The sequence below is a fragment of the Tauraco erythrolophus genome, chromosome 26, assembly GCF_009769465.1.
Source record: "Tauraco erythrolophus isolate bTauEry1 chromosome 26, bTauEry1.pri, whole genome shotgun sequence".
NCBI classification, from domain to species: domain Eukaryota; kingdom Metazoa; phylum Chordata; class Aves; order Musophagiformes; family Musophagidae; genus Tauraco; species Tauraco erythrolophus.
Genome location: NC_141490.1, coordinates 5,762,097 through 5,780,815, shown reverse-complemented (window position 1 = coordinate 5,780,815; position 18,719 = coordinate 5,762,097).

Genomic DNA, 18,719 nt, shown 5'->3' with positions numbered 1-18,719 from the left:
GGCCCCACGAGTCGCTGGTGCTTTGATTCTGGAAATGGTGCTCACTGCTTACTGGGACCAGTACGCCATGCCCAGACATTCCACCGCCCTCTGCCCTCCAACCTTTGGGCCAGGTTGGGTTATTTATCTCTGCATTAAGCCCCTCCTGAGGTATCCTGAGCTGAATTCCAGCAGAGTGGAACGGGGGTGACGTTCCTGGCATCGCTTTGGAGCTGCGGGAGTGGAAGATAAATTTGGGTCTCGGGTTTTCCTGGGGGAAAGGGGCTCAGTGGGGTTCAGGTATGTGGGGAAAGAGGGATGGGAGGGTTGAGCCTCTTGCTGTTGCAGAGTATCTACAACCAGCTGCCCCGTGCAGGGTTTTACAGGAGGGTTTATTCAGTGCCCCTGATGGTTATGTAGCATCGTGCCAGTCGTGGTCCGAGGCTGTCTTACCTCACACACCGCCCTCTTCCCAGCAGCCCCTTAATGCATTGCTTAGGTCTCTTGCTCAGATCCTACCATCAGGGACCATTTCACTTTTTGCTTTTCTACTGCTGAAGGTGCCTCTTAATTCATTAGCTGGGACTGTGAGCAAGCCAGAGGCGAGCTCTGGGGATCAGCAGAAAGGGACTATAGGGATGATACCCAGATTATGGGCAGGCAGAAGATGCCATCTCAGCTACTACAGGCTTGGAGCCTACCTTGCTTGCTCAGTCCCATGCAGGTAGAGCGTGGAAACTCCTTTGCTCTGCTCCCAAAGGTCTCCAGCTGTGGGCAAGTTGAGAAAGATTGCAAGAAACGAGCCAGCAGTAGCACAAGGGTTTCTTTGCTAGATATTTCCACCAGCGTAGCAAACTCCTCTTGACCATGTTTGTGGAGCCATCCACCCTGGATTTCTATAATGCCTCTTTGAACACAATAACATTGTAGATCTCCACACTGCTCAGTAGAGCCTGGAGCAGATGTTGTGGTTACTCTGCACAGCAGGGGAGGGGATTTAATGTTCTAGGAAATCCCTTCCAGGTCTCCATTCCCATGAACGTGGTTTTTTTTTTTTTTCCTATTTTCGGAGGGTTTTTCCTGCGTAGCCAAGCCCGCCGCGCTCGCGTTTGGGGACAGAGCTCCCAGGAGCTGCCCTTTTGTGTCTTGCCATCCACCTGATAGTTTCCAAGCCACCAAGAAACCATCAGCCTCCTTCACTGGGAGGGGAAGGACGGGGCCGGAGGGATTTCTTGCGTGCGGTTCTTTTGCCGGGTGTGCAGCAAAAGGACGGAGATGCCGATCGTACTGGCTGCTTTGTGTATACCGTGTATACTAAACCTCAATCTCTGCTGTTTGTGCATCAATAGCAAACCTGAAATAAAACTGTATTTAAAGTTACACCTGGCTCCCCCGGGGGATGCGATCGTGCCCGTGTCATTTCGTTGGTGGCTGCAGGGTATTTCTTGTCTTACTGCCATCCTGACCTCTTTGAAGCCTCAACTCATTAACTGGAGAGAAAGAAAAAAAAAAAAACAACTTTGGAGGCCTAACAGGTTTATTCTGACTTGCTTCTGCTACAGGATTTGTTATTGGCAAAAAAAAAAAGAGCCCCAGTCTGAAGGAGCTCAGTGGTGGATTAGTCCCTGCGAGCCCTGGGCTCGCCTGCAGCGGGACGTTAGAGGCACGAGGCTGGTTTGCTTTAGCCTGAAATCAGGATGCTCTTTTGCTGGGATAACAGCAATATAGAGTTAAAGGGATTAATGTAAACTGGAACAATGTGCTCACATCCTGGAACATGCCATTGTCCTGGACTGTTCCTTCCCAACATCCTATTCTGGAGTCATCCGCTCCGTATGTGGCCACAGCCTCCGTCCCAGCCCCTGTTCACATCACCTTTGGATGGGCTGGGAAAAGCAAGGTTTGCTTTACAGCTGAGCTGACCCAGTACAGCTGCAGGGTTGCTGGGTGCCTGGAAAACAGCACGTGTTCCTCCTGCCCATTCCCAGCACACCTTCCCTGAGTCAGAGCCCTCGTTCCCAACTCAGGGCCAACGGTGAGATAAAGCCCTTCCTTTTCATGGGACACGTCTGCTCAGGGATGCCTGATGTCACCCCCTCCAGCCCTCATGGGGACAGATTAGCTGGTATTTTATCTTCCCCCAGCAAATGCAATTTCCTTCCCTGATATGTTATAACAATTTGACAAATTTAATGTGTTTTAGTGGGGGGCAAGCTCACTTTGCTTTTCATTACCATAAAGAAACAAACACAACAGACCCAACTAAGCACCTTCCTCCTCACTGGCTCCTACAGGGAAATGAAGAATTGATCATCTGTGCCTCTTTCCACAAGAAAATTCCATTTCAGCTCAAATATATCACACACTGCAAAGGCTCCAGCTGCAAACAGCTTCATTAGGAACAGAGAGGAAGACTTCCACCTGGCACAATAGCCCACGCCATAGATTTCATCTCAAATATCTGTCCAGGAGCAGAAACCCAAGTTAAACACAACACCCTGCTCCTCCAGCACCGGGTGACAGCTACATTTTTAACCAGATGCCCTTAAAAAAAATTACCCAGAGAGACAAAAAAACCCTCACAAAACCCCCAAATATTTACCTGGTAAGGAAGAAATCAAGCAGCAATGCCAGAAACACCCACTCAAAGGGAAAGCTGGTGTTCAGCCCAGCAAGATCTCAGGATGCTCTGCTGTAGGAAAGCTGGGAGTGACTTAATGGGGCTGAGCCAAACACCAACACCTGGAACCAGGCAGGTGATGCAGGTGATATCCTGCATCCCTATCAAGCCTGAAACTGCAGGAACAGGCTCCTGGTGAAACAGAAACGACGCGGAGCATCATACATTGTGTTTGAAGGGAAGGGGTGTTTTTTCCAGCTTCTTGGTTTTCTGATACTGAAAGGTTTTGTGTTTTGCTTCCCTTCACTGTCAATTCATCTTCTTTAGATTCTCTGCTATCTAATAAAAGGCTGAGCCGGCTGCTTTTTTCCTTCAGGGGACACTGATGCTTCTTCACCTGCATCCTCCAGCTCCGCTAAACGTGAAACAACCCCGTAGCTTTGAAACCTCAGCTTTGCTGTGGTTAAAATGGGGTTAAAAACGGCCAGAGAATCAAAAAGTGACAGACTGATGGGCAGGAGACTCGAGACTCGTTCCATTAGACCAAGAAGTTGTGCCCAGGAGTGTCCATCAAGCTCCCAGCAAATGTCTCAATCAGTGAAGGGCAAAGCTGCAGGGTCCCAGGAGCGAGTTACACCCCAGGAGAGGCACGGGGAGTATTTCTGAAAAGTCCCTGTGGTGGCATTTTATTTTCCCCTTCCCTGGCTTTGGCACACAAACTGGACTGTGAGTTTTTGCATAAAAGAAAAAAAAACAAACCTACAAAAAAAACTGCCAAAAAAGAAAATACCTACCCAAGTCCTCTGCTAGAACATGTGCATTTAGTTCCCCTGGTTATTTTAGCCTCCCATCCACTTTCTTTGCCCTTTTCTTGAGCACTTCCCCCAGCATCTGCTTTTGGCCACCTTTGAAGACTGATGTTGGATTAGATAAACCTCTTCTCTGACCCAATACACATTTTCTTACATTTAAAGCAGCTGAAATGGCACAAAAACTGAATCTACCCCCTTGGCACAGTAGCACGAGGCACGGCTGGTGTTCACGACGGGACGTCAAGATCTCCAGGCTCCTGCAGCAACGTGTGTAGCAAGTGTTCAACTCTCCTAAACTATTTAATACACAAGGGGATCTGCTGAGAACGAAGGTTCTGCCGTGCTCCAGCCAAAGTGCTGAGAGCTCCAACCCCATCCCTGGCTGAGGCTGAGGACTGAAGATGGCTTGAGCCAGGCGTACCGGATGCCTTTATGAGACAAAAACTCCATCCTGCGTCTGGCACCACCTGCAAACCTGCTGATTTTCATTTGCCCTGAGCTGAAACCCAAAAAACTTGAAAAAAAAAATTAAAAAAAAAGAAAGGGTTACTTGGAGTGTGATGTCAGGGAGAGAAACTATTGAGGGCGAGGGCAGTGCTTGTGTCTCTCCGGTCCAGGGAGCTTTGACGTGGCTGTGGATCCATTCCCTGAGGTTGGGATGCTGCCTTGCTATTATTATTACTATTATTATTATTATTAGTGGGTTTTGCCAGGAGACAAAAGCAAAACCAGACACAGGTTGAACAAATGGACCTAACTGGTAACACATGTCCTGCAGAAAACTCGGGAAATAAACGGCGAAGGGCTGCGGAGCTCTCTGAACTGGGATGTTCATGGGAGGTCAGGGATGAGAGACCCCAACCCCTTTCCCCACCTTTTCTCCCCCACCTCTCCTGGTGCCAACGGCTGCGACAGCTGCAGAGGACAGGCTGTGCTGGCAGGAAAAAACCTGCTCTCCAAGCAGGAAAGGCCTTTTTCCCCACCCTGACATCTCTGGGCATGGTCATGGATCCTATCCCCGGGTCGGACCCTCGCAGGAAGCCCGGGCAGGTTTTCCGCAGCCGGGGCGATGCTCCAGTCCAGCCGAGAGGGCTGGGGAGGGATGCCAACCCCCCGGCGATGCCAACCCTCGCCCGCTATTTGCAGCAGACTAAACTTCCCCCCATCGTCCTCCCTGGCCAACAAACTGACACGTTCCCACAACCATTTCTGCCGTTTTGATTTGGTTTTTTTTTAATATTTTTTTCTAATTATAAACCGCGGTCAGCGCCAAATTCATCCGGCCAACTCTAATCTGGCAAGCAGAGCTCGTGGATTTATGGCAAGAGAAATTCCACCTCCCCATTGACTGGGAGCAGGATTTGATCTTCTTGCAGGTCTCCACCACGTACTTTCGCTCCTATAAACGCATAATCCTCGAAGAAGCGACGGCGGAAGGAGGGAAGAGACGGTGTTCGTCGGCCGAGGACCACGGCAGGAATGAGGGGTAAATCCGAGGGAATGAGCTGAGTAAATCAGGCAGCTGTTAAAGATTATAATCCTTAACTAAGTAAAGCCCTTGGAAATTGCAGCCGTGGGGTGAGCGGTGAGAGTTTTCCAGCCGACTCCTGGGGAAGGTGCTGCGTTTGGATTCAGCCTAATTAATATCAAGTTCAGCCAAGCAAGCCTGGGAGGTGGATGGTCTCCCAAATGATTAATTAATGTGGCTTGCTTATTTATTTTTGAAAGCATTTCTTTTTTTTTTTTTTTCTGCCCACTCTTGTAAATTAATTCAGCGCTGGTGAGAGGTGTTGGATTGACAGCTCTGGAAATATAAGCCCTCGAGGAAAAATGTTTTGGAGTCGTGGAAGGAACAACACCGTACGTAATCCAGGCGTGAGGGTAATTATTTGCAGCCACAGCTGCTTTTTGCTCTAAAATTAAAAAAAAAATAGAGGCTGTGGGGATTCCACAGAGCATCTGAGACACTTTCAGGTGGCCAAAGTGTCGGGCACGGTCGGAGTTGGCTCAGCAAGCCACTCTGTCCCTGAGCCACCGAGGCTCTCAGGGCCACGTTTCAGTGCTTAATTGCTATTCATGCTTAAATTCCGCACATTTTTCGCAGCCCTTAAGCATGTTCTTAATTTTGAGCAGCACTTCAGCACCTCCCAGCTCGGTACAGCCCTGTAAGCAACTTCACACACATGCTGGAAGTTTACACCGCGGCTGAATCAAAGCCTTCGGAGTGTACAAAGCTGGGAAAATATCCTAAATATATCCCTCCCCATGTCACAGAACAGGCTTTTTAATTTTTTTTTTTTTTTTGCTAATATACTGCTTCGGCCTTTCCTGCAACTCTATATCGTTTGGAATATTTTCAAAGTGCAGCGCCCAGGCTCCGGATAGCAGAAACACATGTTCTTGAAATTATGGTCACTATAGGGACCACATCATCATGACAGAGATAATTAAGGCTCTCTGTCTTCTCGGGGACATATGTTGTCCAGAAGCAGCCCCATATGCTATAGAAACAGGCGTGAGAGGAAGGGGAAGGACATCTGGACAAGGGATGGAGGAGAAGGTGCAGCGAGATGATAAGTCAGCTGAGTCTACTTAAGCCTGGTCTATCTAAGCATCTTAAAAAATCCCAGGGAGTTTGGGGAAAAAACTCAATATCCCCACACTAGATGTTAAGTGAAATTAGGGAGACTGAAGGCCACGTCTTCATCCGCCTTCAGATACCTCCAGTATTTTGGGGGGAGGCGAGATCTGGGTTTTAGGGGTCTTACTTGGGGTCGTGCAGGACGGCTGCAGCAAGGTATGGCCTTGGTCAGAGTATTCCCAAGCTGCCCATTAACCCCCCTGGCTTCAGCACCTACTTTCAAGGTGAGGATATATTAGATGGAAAAACAAACACGGAGGAAAATGGGCACTGAAAGACACGGAGAACCTGGGGTGTTTTTTTTTTTTTCCCTCCCAAAGGCAGGAGAAAAAGGAGCAAGCAGAGAGAAAAGGAACAAGGAGAAAGAAGAAAAACAAGGGAAACCTCAAGAGGGTTTTTTGCTAATGCAAAGCAGCTGGTATCCCACCTGAATCCCGGGGTTTTTTTGGCTTCTCCGCATCCCCGGAGCATCGCAGAGGGGCCGGAGACCCTCCGTCAGTCTGTGCCTGCTGTGCTACGCTGTCCCCAGGCTGCCAAAAGGTGATGGAGAGGAAAGGAAAATCACTTTTATGTTGTTCACAGTGCCTTTTTTTTTTTTTTCTTTTCTTGTATAAAATCATTTGAAATGTGTGTCTTTTGGAAAAGGAGATCTTTGTCTCCTTCCCTTTTAAAATTATTCTTTTTTCTGCTTTTGAGGAGGAGAATGGGAAGCAAAAAGGGATAACACGTATCCTCCTTCAAAGTCCTTAGGACCATCTCCTCGAAAGCAAGGATCTGACTTCGTGAAGCATGTAATTTTAAAGCATTTAAGCTGTTTTTTTTAAAAAAAGCCCATCTCCAATATAAATGATTCTGCATAAATCCTTGTATCCTTCCTTCCTTCCTTCCTTCCTCCCTCCCTTCCTCCCTCCCTCCATCCCTTCCTCCCTTCCTTCCTTCTTTCCTTCCTTCCCTCCTCCCTTCCTTCTTTCCCCCCTTCCTTCCATCCATCCCCAATGCAGATGCAATTAAAAAGGTTTTTTAGGGATTTTATTTTCTGTTGCAGCTGAAGGGTTGCTGGAAGTGTGCAGCCGAGGCGGTTTTCCGGCTGTGGCTGGTGTTTCCTATTTGGACTTGAAAAATAAAAGTCTGCTGTAATTAGCGCGTGGTGTGCGTGTGCATGCGGGGGGGGGCCAACGTTTGTGTTTCCTTTTAGGAAAGAAAAGAAAACAAAACGAAAAAGAGGCACAAAATTAGCTCTGTTGAGAAGCCAACGAGTTGGTACAAAGCGATGGGCAGCCAAATTTTTTCTTCTGAGTCACCCGAGGGACCGTGTGGGGGCTCCTCGGCCCCCGGGGTGATGCTGAACATCCCATGTGACCGGGTGCTCGGGATGCCATGTGAGAGCCCCTCGCCTCCACACCCAGGTCTGGACATGATTCACCAAATCCAGCTGGCATCCACTCCTGAAAATGCCATTGAGGAGTATATATATATATTTTTTTTTTCTTTTTTTTATTTTGAGGGGTGAGTTTACGTGGGAAAAAATAACCCAGCCCTTCGCTGGGTACCAGGCTGCACGGCTTTTCTTTCCTCACTGCCAGGGATTCCTCTTGCATTTTATTTTTGCATTGTTTCAGCTGGTGGGAAGCCAAAAGAACCAGGGAACCTGTCTCGGATTCATCCTCTTTCTCCTCCCTGCTGCCGGGAGCTCTCAGCCCCCTCCGTCGTGCGGGGACGCAGCTCGGCAAGGGTTAACTCTTCCACCCGCCTTTCCACATTTTTTCTTTTTAATATTGCCTCTGAAGAAACAAACAGAGGCGAATCCCACCCTCTCCCTGGAGACTCTTTCTTGGCTTGTTCCAGAGAACACGCAAATAATAATTAGTTGCCCTGTATTTTCTTTTGCGGTGCCTCGTTTCAGCAGCCTTGGGGCTTGAGTAAACGAAACGACAAAACGAACAAGGAAAGCAATAAACCCAAATAAATAAATAACTGATAAAACTGGAGTGGGAAGGAGATAAAACAAACCCCGACAACCTTCCCCTCGTGGCGCTGAAAACGTCGATAAAGCAAACAACCCGGTGGGACAGACGGACGGGGGCTGCTGAGGGATGGATGCTGCTGGGTGGGAAAGATGCAAGCACGGACGATTAGGAAAAGGCCCCAAATCCTCCTTGTTCTGGATAGTGAGTCTGAATTTGGGGGGATAAAGCCTTTAGGGAGCAGCAGTGAGATATTTCAGTGTCTACCTTTGCTTGTATTAAGGTGAAACTCCCTTGGGACGGGACCTTCTGGTTCCGCTTCTCACGTGCTGCTACTTCCATTCCTCTGTTTTAGTCTTCTCCGGATCTTTTTCCTTCCCCAGATTGGTTCACCTACACATATACATATATAAAAATTATATATACACCTTCTCTCCTCCCATGGCTGTAGCATCTTGTGCCAAATGACCTCTGAAGCCAGAAGCAAACTTGAGCTCTTGCTCAAATCCAGGCTGCAGAGGTTCAATCCCTGCTCAAGCCACGCTGCCCCTGTGGAACACACTCCAGTCCCATAGGAATTGGGTTTGGACCACGAGCCAAGGGCGAGGAAGAGATATGTAAGGTTTTTTGCACTAGACAAATGGATATTTGCAAGAAATCACATTGCTTTGCTGGATCAGAGCGTAGCTGGATGCAGGGGACACATAAAACTCCTCTTTTGACCCATTCAGTCCTTTAGTCTCCTGCTTTACCCCTTTTCCCGACACCGACTTTAATTTCTGTGGGTGCCTGTGGAAAAAAAAGAGATCCTACTGTACAAACACCTTTTTTTTTTTTTCCCCAAATGGAAAACAACATCAAGTTGGTGGGTGCATCCCAAGATGCTGTGAAACTCCCGCAGCCCTAATGCACCATATCTGCGTGTCTGGGCTGGAGGTCCCAGTTGCGTCTGCGGTGTGAGCACCGGAAAAAACCTGTTACCTTACATTATATATACAAAGAGCCAATATTGTGCTTCTCCAAGTAGAAATATTTGGGATTTGTTCAAAATATTGTGGAAAACGACACAAAGAATGTAGCGGAATGAGGGAACGAGAGGGTGTTGTCCCAGGTGCGAGGTTCCTCCTTTCCCCACTTTTTTTTAGATTTTCTTTGCTGAAGCAATGCCAGCAGTTGCTCATGGCCCACATCTGGTCACCCCTGTCATGGATTTGGGCTACCTGAGTTCACATCTGGATGCAGCCAGGATTTCCAAGGCTTTTTCACATCTTACCGCAGAGAGATCCTGTATTTTTCTTGCCCGGAGCGGTGGATTTGTGTGCCTTTCCTCCTAATCTCTCATCTCCGAACTCCTCGGAGCCAATAATGAAAAACTTCCCGCCGTGTTGGGATCGCTGCTTTCCGAGATTAAGAAACGCTCCTGGAGGAAGCCGACAACCATAACAAAACCATTTGCTAAGATAACATTATTTTAGGATCCCGGCTGCTTCCCTACACGCACCGCAGCTTGGCTCCTACGGATACTAAATAGCCCCAATTGACAAAACCTCCTAAACCCCTGGAGCGTTCCCTGCAAAGATGAGATCCCTCCTGGCACATCCCAGAGATGATTTGACTGACATGCTGGGGGCAAACGGGTGGTACCAGGCACGGAAGAGGGGTTTCAGGGATGCTCCAGGCTGGATCGCTGCATCCTGCATGCACCACAGCTTGGCTCCTATGGATACTAAATAGCCCCAATTGACAAAACCTCCTAAACCCCTGGAGCATTCCCTGCAAAGATGAGATCCCTCCTGGCACATCCCAGAGATGATCTGAGTTACGTGCTGGGGGCAAACGGGTGGTACCAGGCGCAGAAGAGGGGTTTCAGGGATGCTCCAGGCTGGATTGCTGCCTTCTGCATCCCACAGCCCACTGCCACGGGGGTCTTACCCACCGAAAAGGGCCGGCTCCGGCAGCCACATCGCCCGTTGTAGACGGAAACCTCTTATTTCACCCTCTTGGCATATCCCCACCTGCTAAACATTAACATCTGCTGAGTATAAACGGGTTAGCCGGGAGTGTTTGTACAGCCTTGGCAATCCGCGCTTCCATGTTTACTCACACCGGGCTCGTTTGAAGCCCGTTCGACAGGAAAACGAACGTGTGTGGGTTTGTGGTGACTCGGGGCGATCTGACATCACCCTCCAAGCCCGACATCACCTTGTTTCGGGGACAGCAAACCCGACCCGCAGCCCGCTGCCGCGCAGTTTATAGCTCTTGGTGATGAGACCTGTCCCCTCTCAGGGTTGGGAAGGCGGATGAGAGGGGAAAGGACACTGGAGGGCTCAGCTATTGGGGCTGTGTTACAAGAAGCTCTCAGCATCCCTTTCCCTTTGGAAAGCAAAGTCCACAAGTCCTCACAGATGACACTATTTCCCCATAAAGGTGAAAGAGAGGGTGTGGGAGAGAAGCAGGAGGGAAAGAAATACTAATGCAGACCCTCCAGACATGCAACCACAAATTGGGGGGCTCCTGAGCTTTCAGCAACTGCTTAGAGACTGGGGGAGCTCAAGAAATGCACCTTATCCTAAATTGTGCAAATCACATCCCAATGAACCCTACAAATGCCCGGTGGAGGGAGAAAGCAGGGGTTTGGTTGCACCTGCTGGCAACAAGCTGGTTCCACAGCAGGAGGCTTTTTGGGGCAGAAGGATGGTGGGAAGAGCTGACACCACGGGTGGCTGGATGGGTTGGCCTTGGCCTTGGATTGTTGCAGGAGGAAGCAAGGTTCTCCAGGGAGGAGGGAAACAGGAGCCTCAAAGTAGGGAGAAATTCCTCCTCATTCGCTGCTTTCTTCTGAAATCTGAATACCGCAAATAGCCTGAGAAGGAGGCTGCTCAGCAGATGGGATCTGGGCCCTTTTGGGAAGCTTTCTGTCTCTGCCTCTGGGAATCCATCATGGGAATCTGATCTCATGAGGCTGCAAAGCTGCAAACCCAGGAGGCTTGGGTAGCTTGGGAAAATTCAGAGTTATGCCTTGCCCTGAACCTTGGACGGGAGCCCAGCTCTGATCTCGCTCCCTTTAAGCCGTGCCACTAAGCCCCTTCCCCAGCCTGCCTCTCCAAACCTTGTCCTGCTAAGTCCAGCTCTGCAAAGCCACCCTGAGCCCCACAGATCAAGGGGGAGGAGACCCAACCAGCCAGAGAAAGCCACGTTCTGTCCCAAAGCCACGTCCTCAGCCCCTTGCTCCTTCAAAGGACTCCTGCGTCCAAGCCAACGTCATATCTGCTCCCATCAAAGACTTTCCCAGTGTCCTTTCCTGGCACTGCTGCCTTCCTCCAGCCTTTTCTGGATGTCCTCTTTCCTGGGGACATCTTGCTCTCATCAGCACAATCCCAACCCTCCGGCTCGTTGCGCAACCTGAGTCGAAGGCTGACACCTGGGAATGGGACGTGTTCCTCGCTGGACCGCTCCGAACGATCCTTGTGGGCAACGTATTTACATCCTTTGTGGTCCCTTGTGCAATTTGTATAAAACCCGGGCGCCGGCCTCCAGCAAAGCACAGAGAAACTCTGCAGCTGCTCCGATTTCCCCAAATGTCAACATTTTTACTAGGGAAGAGAAAGAAAAAAAAAAGGAGGGGGTAAATTTCCCATCAATTTTAGGGAAATTTGGTGAAAGCTGCAGGGATTCCGTGATCAGAGCTGGGATCGGATGTTGGAGAGATGTAGTTTGGTGCCAGCTCGGGCAGTGATAGCAGGAAAGCTCATGGAGAGGGGTGAGGCTGAATCAAAGGAGATGTCCACTTGGGTTTCAAACTGGAGAATTTCTAAATCTTTATTTTTTTCCTCCCTCTGCTATTTAAACCAAAAGACAGCACCTTGTCAGCGCCCGATCCAGGCAGCTTGAGGGCCAAGAGGCATCTCCTGCACCGCATCCGGCAAAGGCTTGGGGCAATTAACAACAGGGATGAGAGTTTTCCAAACTGTGAAATTTTGGGGATAGCTGCAACCCTCCGAGCTCCGGCCAGCTCATTCCTTTGGGTTTCCTTTGAAAAAGAAAAAAATCCCAGTTTAGCACCTGCTTTGCCTCTTTCCAGCTCCTCGTGAAAAAGACAAGCAGGGGCTGGGTGGTGGGTTGAGCGTTTGGTGGGTCCCAAATCCACGCCACGGGGTCCAGCCAGAGGTGCTAAAATAAGGGGGTAATTTTGGGTTGTGCTTTCAGCATCTCCGGATGGAGAGGAACGTGGGTTGCCCCTGCAGCGGTGCCTCCCCAGAGCACTGGTTTTCACTCTCGAGCGCTTAATGGCTTGTGTTTACGAGAACTAAAAATATTTACTTGGGGAAGAAGGGGCAGGGAGAGGAGACATGGCTTGAAGACTTTATAGGCCTTGTTTTGGAAAGAGACTTATATAAAAATAACATGGTATTAAAGACAGAAGAAAAAAAAAAAAGCAAGCACAACCAAACAAGCCAGTGCTGAGCAGAACAAAGCCCGGTACGACCCCAAGGACGGAGCTGGATGGTGGTGACCTCAACAGGAGCCAGCCCCTTGGAGCCCTTGCTCACATTTCATGGCCAGGAGGGTCTAGGTCGTTATTTGAGCTCTCTTCAGCATCTTACCCAGCTTCATCCCTACCTCTCACGCTGGCTTTTACCACCTGCTAACAGCAGTTCCTGGGAGGGGAGAGATTTCGGGGCGATCCCGGCAAAGCCGATGCTGGCAGCTCTGCAGGGCCAAGGGCTCAGATGAGACCCAACTGGGGCTGCTGGCAAAGAGCAGGAGGAGTTTTGGGATGGGACAGCAGCAGCCTGGACGCCGGGTGGCTGGGCTCTCGCTCCCGACTTGCATGTTAGAAATATGAAATGCTAATTCCCTTCTCCCGGGGAGCATGAGCCGGGGTTATCGGCACGGGCAGGGCACCCAGCAGAAAAGGCCACGCAGCGGGGGACCAAAGGCATGGCCAGTTCAGCTCTTTCACTTGATTTTTAAAGGGCATTCTGTTTCCAGCGAGAAAAGGGAATAAACCAGTGACATTCATGGCCTGGAGAAAGGAAGGCCTGTGCCCCGCTGCCATAAGACCCTTTTTGTGCCGGCTGATCGTCGGGCCTCCAGCGACGTCGTAGCGGTGCTACGATGCGCCGACGTACACAGTCTGTGCATTGTGCCAGGCATTTCCCGGGGTGGATCGGGGCTCGGCGACGCTGCGGAGCCTCAGCTCGGCCCTCTCGGTTGGCACGAGCTCCTCGGGCGATCAATGGGATATTGTCTGCTAAGAGCGCCGGGTGGCATATAGCGGCTTGGGAGCGGTGGTAGGGAGGTCAAGAACATAAAGAAGACCTAAAAGCCTTTCATTGTGCTTTTTAACGCTGCATCTCGCTTCGATTCCAGCACACCTTGCAGTTACGAGCTGCCAAGCCCCAACGTTCAACAGCAAAGCCTGAGAAGACCCAACGGAGGAGCTCGGTGTGCCAGAGACACCGTCTAGCCCAGGAAGGGCTCTGTCTCCCGGGTGGCAAACGGCAGTGGAGGTGCAGGGCAGCTGGAGCTGGCATTGCTGCTCCACCAGGGAGGGATGAGCACGATGGAAGGAACAATGTGACCCCATTTGCATCGCACCGGGACTCGTAGCCTGTTTCCAGGAAGGCACATTCCTGCAACGACTCCGTGTTGCAGTTCAGAGCCCAATATGGGTCTGATCCGGGTTGCTGTTGCACGCTCGCACGCTGGCAGACGTAAGGAGAGGAGCGAGAGGAAAGCCCTTGCCTGGGGTACGGCAGAGTGTGGGGGTGACAGCCTCGCTGGTTATTTAGGAGCCTCGTGGCAGCAGGTTTTGGGCTCATGGGTGACAGCAGCTGGATTTGTTGAATCTTTTGGTGTTTTGCAACCCAGGAGTTGCAAGTTGAAGTCAACAGAAACCTCCTGCGAGTTTTAACGGGGATGGGGTTGGGGCCGGAAGGAATCTGCAATCTAAACGCCCACAGACCCTGCAGACATCTGGACACGGACCTGACCTCCTTCCCGGTCCTCAGCCATGGCTGAGATCACGTACTCTGGGAGGAGTAAGCCTCAAATATCCTTGTTGCAGATGAGGAGTGGGCTCGTTCAGCAAAACTCTACCCAGGCACAACCACAGGGAGCTGGCACGTCCCGTCGCATCTGGTCATGTGTGGGGATGATGGCCCCACCAAGAAGTAGGGCTTGATGCTCTGCTTGGCCTCCGAAAGAAGAAAGCCTGGGTTGCTGAGATCCCCAGATCCCCCAGTGCTGAGCTCAGGGGGTGCATGATTAAAGGATGGGGTCTGCAGTACACAACCATGAGAAGAAGGAAGCGATGTCCATACTGAGCGGCTCTGTTCTCAAATTCCTGCTTCGTCCACATGGTATGACTTCCCCCGCTTGAATCCCTCACGTCTATTCAGACCACATCTGACTTCTATCCCCAGCACGTCTGGACGACTGGTTAGAGAAAACAAAAGTTGGGAGGATGAAGATAAGGTTTCTGATGCTGGAAATCTCTTTATCCCCTCGGTCCTGGGAGCTACCTGCAGCACGTAAGAAATTCCCTACGAAAAAATCACAGGTTTCTCCAAGACTCCCAGGAAAACTCTGCTTTCCTGCCTATCTCACAACACATCGATGCTTTGCAGATGAAATCTCCCTCCGTGCCCAGCACGGATGATTTTTTTCGTGTGTCTTGGCCCCACCGCACGGCCATGAAACCCCGCCATAAACAATGAGTCAGCTAATCCAAACCACACGGCAGTAAAACGCCGGAGGTCACCCCAGTGCACGGGCCCGATCTTGAAAAGCGGAATTGCATTTCGAGCAAAACCAACAATAATCAGACATCGGTGGAGAAACGCCCTCCCGCTCACGTGGCAGCGGAGTCAGGGCCCTGGGAAGGAGTGGGACAGCACCCGGTGTCACCAAGGATGGGTGCCAAGTGATACCCACCTGGGAGATGATCCCCGAGGAGGTGTTGGCTTCCCCCATCCCCTGGACTGCCTCGCTCCGCAGATGCTTCCCACCATGCGACCACTGGATCAACCTCTCCACTCCCTTGCTGCTCCATCCCTCTTCCTTTGAGGGTTATTTCCATCCCCGTTTTGCTGGGCTCCCCTTTCTTTTGTTTCCCCCTTCCTCGCCTTTCTCTCTTCGAAAGGGCTGGCTTGGACACGGAGAAAAAAAACCACCCGACCTCCAGCCAGCTGCCAGCTCTGCCTTTGGCCTATTGCTCCAGTTTCATGTTTGACTCTTAATTCCACAATTTATACAGCGGAGAGCTCTGAGCCAAACCGAACGGCTCAGGAACCTGCCAGAAACCTCAGCTTTTCCTAAGCCCTAGAAACAGTTTTACTGCTTCCATCCCTGCACCTGCTGCCTGTGCCGCCCTGCTGGCTGGGGATGCTGCTTCCCCAAGGGACACCAGTCTTATCCATAACACGTGTTCCTGCTTTAAGTTTTTTGCATGGTTTTTTTTTTATCATGGGGCACTTTGCAGACTGGGAGCATCCTTTGAGGGCTGGATGCCCATACGGCTGGTACGTGGTCCCCGCGCCGGGACCCCAGAGGAGATGTGGGTCTAAAGGAGGAGGATTTGTTATCTCTGCAACATCTGAGCGTTGTGAAACGCTCGTCTGAGGCTGGAATGGCAAAGAAATTCGATGTCACAGGCAGCTCCTGCGTGACCTTGGGGCAATCCGGGAAGAGGTGTGCAGGGAGCGGGTTATGGGATGCAGGGACGGGGAAGGGTGGGCGGGTGGCCCAGGCAAAGGGACGTCCGGGAAAGCAGCAGCATGTAAGCCATGGAAAGAGAAGAAAGGAAAACACTCAACTCCTGCCTCCAAGGCCACTTGCTCATCTCAGCCGTTAACGTTTCACACTTTTCTGTTTGCACACGAGAAAAACCAAAGCGACCGCTGCAGCGGTTTAGCGACGGAAGTGGAACATCCACGGGAGATACAGCAAATGATATGATTACCACTTTTATCTTCCCAAGGCACCGAGAGATTCTTTTGGAACTGAATCCCAACACCTTTTTTTCATGTTATCTTTTCCCCTCTGTATGTTTTCTGAACAAACAAAACCCCGGGGATGCAAACAAGCAGCAGGATCAGGGTCCAAGGCAATAAAAAGGCACTTTCTTTGTAAATGCCGCCACGTGTTTGAAATAAAGGTGGGACAACGTGACAAACTCCCCCTCAGCTCTACTTGCAGTGGTACCTTCAGAGCAATAAATGCTTTTCAATCCTCCTTCTGAACAGCCCTTTGCTGAAGATGGACCACTTCACCCCTGCGAGGAGGCTGCAAATTATTGAGCACCATCTGCTGGCACCTTATTCATTAACTCCCTATTTACTCGTACGCGCCACGGGACGTCCTTTTTCCTAATCGATCCAGCTCTGCTTGGCTGAACAGCCAAACAACCAACCTTGTCTCCATCTGGGCTGGCTCATCACTGCAGCACCCACGTACCGAGGCATCGTGGAGGCTTCCCGCGGGTGTTACCCAAGGGCAGTACCTAAAATAGAAGTAAAAAGTGGGATAAGAAAAAAAACAATGGGCAGCACGTGCTGGGGAAGCTGTTGCTTGGCAGATGACTACGGCAAAATCCCTCATGGAGGGCAGGACTTCACCCCTGAACTTCATCATATTGGTGAGTTCAGATTCATTAAATTAGTGGTGTCCTTCCCAAACGTGAGATTAAAACCAGGAGATTTTGCAGGTCGTTACTGGCAGAATTCAGGACCCCAGTCGAAAAGGACACAAGGCTGTTTCCTCCTGTATAAATCACCTGAATATTTTAGCTCGCTCTGAGGCCTAAAACAATGATTTCAGACCCAAATCTGCTGCTTGGTAATTCCTCCTGGCAGCTGGCTCCATCCATCTCCGGCACGGGCACGTAACTCAAGCCTCTGACAAGTGCTGATTTACAGCTTCGGCTGGTAAATCAGCAGAAAATCATCGTAGTACTCGCTAAAATTTTTCCAAGTGGAGACTTCTCACACGCAAGGCGAAAGGTCCTGGGACCCAGCGCGACAGCCCTCGTGCTCGTGTTGGGAGAAGAGCTACAGGCTGTTCTCACCCGCGTCCCACGTCCTCGCTGCCCCGCTGTCGCTGCAAAGAGGGGGGTCCCAAACAAATGTGGGGGATGGAGATGCTGGGAAACGAATGCAAGGGCGTTTTGTGCTGCCAAGGTAGTATGTGCAGGCATTAAAGTGGCATTGCAGCGCTCCGGGAGCACGGAGTGGACTTATAGAGAATGTTATTATAGGGATTTAAGCACGGGGGTCTATGGTAGCGGTGGTCTCGAGGGCTCCCTCAAAGGCCAGGAGCACGTTCTCCAGAGGATGTGTAAATCCATGTGAGATCCAGCTCTTATTGCAGAGGGTAATGATGCCCTTTAGGTGAATTAACCGAGTGCGTAATGTTACACAGGGTGACACTGGAGTGGTGTAAATGACCCAGGGTCTGTGTTTCCCAGCATGTACGTCCCTCCTGTGCGCCGTTCCGCTGGCAGCACGGGAATGTGGAATTTTCACGACTTCAAAGCCCCTCTTCCAGTCTGGGTTGTGTGATTCAAGCCAAAGTGCAGCCCTAATCCATCACCCAAAAAAGGGATGTTTGTATATTGGTGGGAAATGACAGATTGGAGAGACCCAGAGCTGGAAACCAGATGCTTTCCCAAGAAATTGAAAGGGCTAAGGATTTAGAAACACAGAAACACGGAAAGAGCCTGTGAAGAAAACATCATTGTGGCTACTGTCCTTAAAAATACTAATCTTTGGCTTTCTGTAGGACCGTTGGGCTGGAAATGGCAGCATCCCCATGAGCATCAAGGCCATCTTTCATGGAGGAGACAAGGGACATGAGATGACATGACCATGGTCACACAATAAGTCAGTGCTGGAGCGGAAAGCAGCAACCAGTTGTCCCGACAGACTAGAGGAGGTTCTCCTTTTTCAGTTCTCAACTGTTTCACCATGAATGAGTAAGTCCTTAATGGGGCCAGTAAGCCAGGGAGTTCAAAGAAACTGCAGAAGTCAACATCCACCGTTGTTCGGAGTTCACTCTCTTCAAATATCCATCAGTAAGGGTAGATGTCTGATGAAAAAGTTTGTTTCTGTAAACATTCTCTTCATCCCACAGTCCCACCGGTTCCTCCCTGGTCAAAAGTAAAAGGCAAAGGACAGTAGGGCTGAAATCCATCCCAAAGTCCTACCAAGCTATGAAAGCACGTGGTGATTTCATTCCTGGCTTGGATGTCTGTCTGTCCTTTTTTTTTTTTTTTTTTTTTAATGTAATTGTCCAGATTTGGTCATAAGCAGGAAAAACTCATCTCATTACAGCTGAAAATCCTCAGGTGGAAAGGACACCTCCTGCATGAACCCCAAAAAGGTGGGCAGCTCCTGGGCACAAGCCAAAGCCCTTCACATCCGCTCCTAAAAGCTACTCAAGGTGGATTAAAATCCATCCATGCCTTTCTGCAGGGCCACAACAGACCTCAAACAGCCCCTGGGAAGGACAGGTGTCTCCCCACCATCCCATCTGCACGGGGCATGGTAGGAAAAGGCATTTCCATCACTGATGCACCAAAGGATGCTGCTCCAGCCGTCGCCAGGGATGTGCTCCTGGTGGGGTGGCAACTGAGAGCCGGACGGGGTGTTAATGGGTTGACAAAGCTGCTAAAAACGTGCACGGGAGGCTGGCACGCAGGC